This window comes from Danio rerio, chromosome 9 (assembly GCF_049306965.1).
Source record: "Danio rerio strain Tuebingen ecotype United States chromosome 9, GRCz12tu, whole genome shotgun sequence".
Taxonomy (NCBI): Eukaryota; Metazoa; Chordata; class Actinopteri; order Cypriniformes; family Danionidae; genus Danio; species Danio rerio.
The window spans coordinates 28,972,619-28,981,738 of record NC_133184.1 but is presented as its reverse complement, the minus strand read 5'-3'; positions in this window follow the sequence as shown (position 1 = coordinate 28,981,738).

The window sequence follows — 9,120 nt, the reverse complement described above, 5'->3', positions numbered from 1 at the left end:
CATTGTTATACAAGTTTCCCAAGTAACACCTTATGAAGATTATTGAGAGAATGCCAAGAGTGTGATGAGATGCAACATAGGAACATACTGGCTACTTTGAAAAGAAAATTTGTGCAGTATGTTAAAGACAAAGTATATAAAAAGTGGTTAAACTTTTATATAATTATGACATATATGCTTAATGTAGGGGTGACGCGATGGCGCAGTGAGTAGTGCTGTTGTCTCGCAGCAAGAAGGTTGCTGGTTCGAGCCTCAGTTGGGTCAGTTGGCATTTCTGTGTGGAGTTTGCATGTTCTCCCTGTGCTGGTGTGGGTTTCCTCCGGGTGCTCCGGTTTCCCCCACAAGTCTAAAGACATGCGGTACAGGTGAATTGGGTAAGCTAAACATTGACCGTCGTATATGTGTGTGAATGAGTGTCTATGGGTGTTTCCCAGTGATGGACTGCAGCTGGAAGGGCATCCGCTTAAAACATATGCTGGATAAGTTGATGGTTCATTCCGCTGTGGCGACCCCAGATTAATAAAGGGACTAAGCCAAAATGAATTAATGAATGAATGCTTATTGTACATTCGTGTATAATTTTTACAATACATTTTCTTATTATTAAACTGTATTTCACCTAAACATTTTCTTGTTATATATCATGTTATTTATATATATATATATTATTTCTCACAATGGGGGCGACGTAGTGGCGCAGTAGGTAGTGCTGTTGCCTCACAGCAGGTATGTTTGAACCTCGGCTCAGTTGGCATTTCTGTGTGGAGTTTGCATGTTCTCCCTGCTTTCGTGTGGGTTTCCTCCGGGTGCTCCGGTTTCCCCCAGAGTCCAAAGACATGCGGTACAGGTAAATTGGGTAGGCTAAATTTTCCATAGTGTTTGAGTGTGTGTGTGTGTGTGTGTGTCGATGTTTTCCAGAGTTGGGTTGCGGCTGGAAGGGCATCCGCTGCGTAAAAACCTGCTGGATAAGTTGGCGGTTCATTCCGCTGTGGCGACCCCGGATTAATAAAGGGACTAAGCCGACAAGAAAATGAATTAATTAATTTCCCACAATGGCAGAGAGAGCTTAACGTTCTGCAATTTAGGAAAAAAAAAATTTGCAAAAAAAGTAAAAAAAAAAAAAAAACACCCAGCGAATTAAGAAAAGATCTTCATCTGATTGACAGCACACTTTCTGCAAATTCTCACAATGCATAAACGTTAAAAAAGCATGCTGCATTTTCACACAATGCACACAAATTACACATTTTTGACAGCGCAACAAATTTACAAAAACACGCTGCATTTTCTCTCAACACCTGCAAAAAGAAGGGAACACAATAGAAATGTTTTTAAGGGGACTCAAAATTTTGACAGATGGACGCTTAGCGAAGTTGTAGGTGTAAGTTTGAAAGGTGAGTTTTTTTGTCTGTTTATGTTATTATCCCGATGCCCTTGTCTTTTGTATTTTGTTAGCCTAAATAATCATAACCTAAATAGCCGTGTCCGGCACGTTTTAGAATCTACTTGAAACGTTTTTGTTATATTCCGAGATATTTGAAGATGTTGTAAGAAGATGCAGCGCGTTTTTAATAAAGTTGTTTGTGTTGTGAGAAAATGCAGCATGTTTTTTTTAATTAATTTGTTTGCGTTGTGTGTAAGGGCAGTGCGTTTTTTTTATGTGTATGCGTTGTGAGGATTTGCAGCACATGTTAAACGGATGAAGATCTTTTCTCAATTTACTGGTGTTTTTTTTGTAATTGAACGTGTTTTCTCAATTGAAGCACATTAAGCTTTCTCTGTCACTGTTTTTTCCTATTATTTTAAATGCTCATTATTCATTCATTCATTTATTCATTCATTCATTTTCTTTTCGGCTTAGTCCCTTTATTAATCATGGGTCGCCACAGCGGAATGAACCGCCAACTTATCCAGCACATGTTTTACTTAGCGAATGCCCTTCCAGTCACAACCCAACACTAGGAAACACCAATCCACTCTCATATTCACATCCACTACAGCCAATTTAGCTTATTCAATTAACCTATAGCGCATGTTTTTGGACTGAAAGCGGAGCACCTGGAGGAAACCCACATGAACATGGGGAGAACATGCAAACTCCACACAGAAATGCCAACTGACACAGCCGGGGCTTAAACCAGCGACATTCTTGCTGTGAGGCAATCATGCTACCTTCTTTATTATTTTTTTACTTCCCTAATTAAATATAATTTACATCCATTCAAAATAAATAAATAATTAAATAAAACAATCACTCACCTTTTCATTATCTTAACATATATTTCACATCAACTCAGTATTTTACAATTACAATAATTCGGCTCATAATTTGTCGGTGTCTTTTATGACAACAGTCAAACTGCATATTTACTCAGCATTAACCATTGTTTCTTTAAAATCCATTATATCACATCTTTTAATTCAATCACATTTAGTTGAAACAACAGCCTGCATTCAAAACAGCACAGGTTAAATATGACAGTGCTCTATTTCTGTTTCGATGAATTTGATCATTTTATTCTGAAATGTGGAAAGCGGTAATAACAAATAATAAGCAGATGTGCCTAAAATTTTGGCTGTGCACTGGATTGGCGAACTAGCATCCTGCAAAAGCAGCATCTATATTTAATGGATTAGAAACACTTCTGTGGGGTTCATACACTGATGTGCCAACTGGGAATTACAGGAACAGAAGACACAGGGTTCTGTGTGTGTGGGATTGAAGCGGGAAGCTCTGAACTGACACATCGGGTGCGTTGACGAATTCATTTTTAAATGTTAAATTGCCATTTTTGAATGCTAAATTATAAAACTAACCCTGTCTTTTATCCAATCCAAAACCCCAATCATAAAATACAACATTAAACAAGGCAATATTGCAGCATGTCTGCCAAAACAGTCATTGCAAAATCTTCAAGTGCGGTCGCTGTGGTCTTTGAACCCTAGCCTAGGATAAACACTCTCCAATGTTACATCTGGATTTTGGTGCCGTGCTTTCAGGCCTTGGAAGCGAGGGTGCTAGGTGGTTCCCTGGCAGCTCAATTGACGAGTTGACTCACATGGCTGGCAAACTTCTGAAGCAGACCTTCAAAATTCAAGCCAGTGGAAAGAGCTAAACCCTCCTAAAGCCTCCCATGCTTTCAAGAGGAAACAAATCTTTTGAAACCACAGCCAACTCTATTTGTAGTTTTTTTCCCTCTTTTGGTCAGATGTCCTCTTGCCAAGACAATGACATGACAGAATTGTGCATTCTGTTCCCTTCCAAGAGTACGATTTGGAAGTGGCAAATTAAGTGGCGGTTTTGTGGCCGCTGGAGATCAACAATCTGAAATTATTATCTAGAAGGAACACTAGAGATTTACTGAGAATGAGAGTGGTGGTGTTCCTAAAGCTCATTGTCCCATAGAACTCGACACGATGATACAACATGCATTATAGATCAGCTAATTGCCAATGTCTTTTCCTCCTTTAATTTTTACCCTTCAGGTCTGTTTCTGACCGTCTCTGCTGTATGCTTCGGAATTGATACATTTACATGATCAGATCATTCACTCCTTTAATTTCCAAATTAGTTTTAGTGTTTAATAACAGAATACTGCCATAAAGTGAAGTCAAATAAGTAGATAATAACTTTTAAATATTACTGCAGAAAATAGTTTTCTGGTCCTGGATGCTATAAGCATCACAAAATTCACAAGGCACACTTTGTATTTTACTTATAGTTACCCTTTAGATCAGGGGTCACCAATCTCGGTCCTGGAGGGCCAGTGTCCCTGCAGGATTTAGCTCCAACTTGCCTCAACACACCTGCCTGGATGTTTCAAGTATACCAAGTAAGGCCTTGATTAGCTTGTTCAGGTGTGTTTGATTAGGGTTGGAGCTAAAATCTCCAGGACACCGGCCCTCCAGGAACAAGTTTGGTGATCCCTGCTTTAGATAGTCTGTTAATCAAAGATGACATCATAGTAATGTTTAACCTCTTATCTATCATGCAACTCTTATTCTAGTTTTATACGTCTAGGTTAGTAGAGTTACGGTGGCACTGGTTCGAGCCTCGGCTGGGTCAGTTGGTCTTTCTGTGTGGAGTATGCATGTTCTCCCAGCGTTTGCATGGTTTTCCTCCGGGTGCTCCAGTTTCCCCCACAGTCCAAAGACTTGCGGGACAGGTGAACTGGGAAGCTAAAGTTGTCTGTAGTGTTTGTGTGTGAATGAGAGTTTATGGGTGTTTCCCAGTGATGGGTTGCAAGTAGAAGGGCATTCACTGCGTAAAACATATGCTGGATAAATTGGCTGTACATTCTGCTGTGGCGACCCAAGATTAATAACGGGACTAAGCCAAAAAGAAAATGAATGAATGAACACTGATTATAAGGCGACACGGTGACACAGTGGTTAGCAATGTCACCTTACAGCAAGAAGGTCACTGGTTTGAGCCCAAGCTGGGTCAGTTGGTGTTTGTTCTCCTTATGTTTGTGAGGGTTTCCTCCTAGTGCTCTGTTTTTTAAATTTTTTTATTCAATGTTTAAATGACTTAGTTAAATGACTGGTAATGACCTACCCAGCTAACATGGAACGTTTCTTTGTATATTCAGTATTGTTGCTTAAAAGATTTGTGCAACATAAAAAGGTTGTTATTTGTTATTGATGAATCCTCTCATAATGTTGATATATCTCATACTGTTTTAAATAATGTTCTAAGAACATTAATATAACATTAGCCTGAATGTTAAGAAAAATTTTGAAAAGGGTTCTTGCATGTAGTGGTAATAAATCATCAATACATATTTTTGGACGTTTTGAATGGTGAAAGAACATAAAAAAATTAACTTTATATTACAAAATGTGCATGTTAAGAGAATGTTTTTAGATCTGATAATTGTCCTCTGGATAATCGCCGTCCAGACCTAAAATTCTTGGCTAAAACTAGACTGCATATCACCAAACTGACAGGATCAAATGATTACACGTGAAGTTTGCCTAATCTGTCTATTTGATGACTAGTCTATTTTTGGACTATTCCCTGACAGCCCAAATTCAGCATTTTTGTTTTACCCAAGACGTCTGTGTTTTGATGGCTGTTAGATGTCTTTTAAACCCATACACACACGCCCAAACATGCTTGCTGGATAATTAGTAGAAGTGTCTGTAGATATTAAGTTTACAATCACTCTAATGACTGCTAGTTGGCAATGTAGAGTTAGTATTCATGATCAGCAGAAATTCTAAACGGGACAATGAAAATAATGTGTTACCAGTTCATATTATAAATATCACAAAAACAACCCAAACAGGCAAAGAAAAATTTAGTTAAAGTCAAGCTAAAGACCATAGTGGACGGATGGTGTTTAAACAATTAGCTTAATACAATTAGGCACTTCAAACCATTTAAGGAAAATTCTATCAAGCATTTTTGTTTATATGGATTTAATAGGATTTGTAAAGGGTACATGGTTCAGTCACACAGGGGGTGCTCAGTTAACTGCTATATCCCTTCATGCTGTGAGCGATTTTGATTGGTTGGACTTTTAGCTGCATTACTGACTTAATCTGGTTTTGGGACTAGAGTGGATACAGCAGATTTGTTGGCATAGGTTGTTGTTGGATGTGGTGTTATGAGGCCAGCAGGGGTGCTCACCCTGTGGTCTGTGTGAGTTCTAATGTCCTAGTAGAGTAAGGGGGACTCTATTCTATCAGTGAGCACTGCATTAAGAATAAGACTGTAAACCAAAGTCCTCTCTCTGGTCATTAGAAATCCAATGGCATTTTTCCTGAAAGAGAAGGGGTGTAACCTAGTGTCTAATTTTCTCCATTGGCCCTTACCCGTCATGGCCTTCCAGTTCTATCAATTCAATTCATTTTTATGAAACAATGGCATTATTTCTTTACAGGTCTTGGATTGCATTAACAGCGCTGCATAATCTCTAGAGGCTTTGGGATGAGTATTCCCAGGTGAAAATACAGAATAAAGAAAATAATTAGCGTAGCTGCTGTTCATTGTGTATTTAAACACAAGATGCTAAAAATGAAGTTCTATAAATGAAAATAGTAGTTATATAAACAAACATAGAAACAAACATGTAAAGCACATGAGTGTTTATAACAAAATGCCAGGTGCAACTTTAGACAGGAGAAGTGTGTCCTACAGGTGGTTTGTCAAGTCCACTCACCTGGGAGGAGCACACGCATCATACTGTTACGTGATGCATTGTGTGTATGCTTTACTTAAATGACAGGTCTTTGATCTAGTTTTGAACTGAGAAAGTGTGTCTGAGCCTCAGAACTTATAAGAAAGGCTATTCCGGAGTTTAGGAGCCATAAATGAGAAGGGTAGACCTCCTTTAGTAGATTTTGTTATTCTGTGTATTATCCAATCACCCCATCCACTCAATTGGTTGTATACCTGTCTCTCCACTCCACCAGTTCTCCTGCCGTAGCAGGAGGTGGATACTGCACAATGGTGGTATTGAGGAGAGATCCCATAAATGTAAGCACTTTGGGTGTATGTTCATACACATTACTTACTTAAGTTTTTAAAAATCTCTTTAGGTAATTAGTACTCGAATTTAAGAACTTAGAAGAATGTGATTAGACATTTTGGATATCCTTGTGGCTGTTTTTCTTTGTATTCTTTCCTTTGTTAAACAATTAGTGAAAAAATGGGGAAAAATCAGCCCATCAATGAAGGTTAAAAAAGTTAAATTATTACATTGTCCCTACTACCAAATAGGTTAAGCTTATTGAATGCTTTTTATGGAAAAAGTAAATAGCAAGTATTAACATAAATAAAATATTATTTTTCACAGCAAAATGGAGTGTTAAAAGGCATATTTTGTAGATACTGGTACAAAACTGGTACAAGTTTTGATTGAGTAGCAATATCTAGCTCAGGGGTGCCCTAGAGGACCAGTGTCCTGCAATGTTTAGTTCCAACCCCAATCAGACACACCTGGGCTATGTAATCAAGCTCCTGCTTTCTAAAAACACCCTTGTAGGTGTGTTGAGGCAAGTTGGAGCTAAACTCAGCAGGTCACTGGCCCTCCAGGACTGAATTTGTACACCCCTGATCTAGCTCAACCATCTGAACCTGTTGAATTGTTTATACATCTGTAGTAGAAGCAGAAAGACAAAAACATGCTGGGTGTAGCCCTATTATTTGTGACAAGATTTTTACCATGCCATCAGCACTCCCAGATAGCAAAATACACTCGGGCCAGTTCCGGCTAGATTGTCACCTGCCGAAGACTTACCCCTCGGCCCAACTTCGGCTGCCGGACTCGGGCCGGATGCCTGTGGACTCACTGCCCGATTCCGACCCGAATCAAGCGGGCCAGATGCGGCGGCCGTAAGCGAGCCGACGCTGCGCATCCGCGCCGAAATCGGCGCGAGGGTAATGTGCGCTGTGGCCCGGAGCTGGCGCGACTCCGTATTTATACACCTTATAAAACCTTTTGGTATTACATTGGTACTTGATATATGGTATTACAACCATTTGAATTTATATAACAGCAAACACAGACTATAATGTAAACACAAAGTGTAAGCACTGCGTTTAACCTTTGAATAAAGTGCAAACTGCATACATATTCTGTAACGAAAATAATCAGACAAATGACAAAATAAATAAATGTTAAACGTTTATTGATTGCAAGAAAAAAATAGTACTAAAATTTTATAAATAATTTTGTAGTGCACAAGAATATCAATATAAAAACAACAATAAAACACAAGGACACACAGAAAGATTTAAACAAACAATCTAAAAATTACACACAAACACAGATGTTTTTAAAACAACCCTGTTTTCCCAATAGACTTGAATTAAAAATTTGTAAAAAACAGCTAAATTTTATATAAACCTAAATATAGAAACCAATTTAAGATATAGCAAGAAACATCTTAAAAATACCAATGACAATCTGTAAAATATACAAGTCAAACTTGTAAAAAGTACTGCAGAATTCTGAAGAAACATCTTGAAACATTTTTTAATAAAACATTAAAATAATAATAAACAAACAAATATATATATATATATATATATATATATATATATATATATATATATATAATTGCAGAAGTATAAAGTCAAACTTATTTTTAAATAAACTTGAACAAAATCAATTGCACAAACAGCAATTTTCTTTCAACACGTCTTGTGCAATTTTATATTTACAATTGTATTTGTATTACGTTTATTAAAAATGTATCAAGATGTTTCTTCAGAATTTGGCGCACACACATACATACATACATACATACATACCATACATATATACACACACACACACACACACATATATATATATATATATATATATACATACATATACATATATATATATATATATATATATATATATATATATATATATATATATATAAATGCAAATGAAAGAAACAAATTGTTCAAGTATCAGGGAACATCCTAATACACTTAAAATGTTGTTTAAAAAATAAAACAAAATAGTGATGTAGACATTTGACACATTAGCTTTCTCTTCTTTCTTCCTCCATCCCTGTCAGGGGCAAGTTGTAGCTACCTTGTAATGCATTTTTCCACTTCTTTATCAGTGGCGTGGTATGGACATTTGTCCTCACTCCATCTGTGATTAAAAGATAAACAGATAATTAGTAGTGAACAAGTACTAATGTAAAAAAAAAAGAAAAAATTAGGAAAAAAGTAGGCTACCTACGAAGCAAAAAAAAAAACAATCAAAAAAAACAAATAAACTTAAAACACTTTGAAATTAGCAAGAGCTTGAACTTACCAGTTTCTTCATTTGTTCAGGCTGCTCCTTTAGTTGATTTTCAAGCTTTTCCAAATCAAATTGGCCAAAGGAAGGTCAAATGTGTTTACATCTGGAATTTCATCACGTCTGTTTTGGTTTTGTGAGAATCAGGCCCAGCTGCTGCTTTATGACGTTGCATGATTTTAAAACTTCAGTCAGTCGTGCTAAAAAAGAAAAATAACAGATTAGTATAAATCAACCTGTAGCTTATTCTCATACAACTTCTGTAAATACAACAGTGGGTTAGACACTGCTGATATTCTCTAGTTGATCTTTACTTTCTAGCTGCATTAAACCTTAACAAATTTAGTGATGTCTTCAATTCTTACAA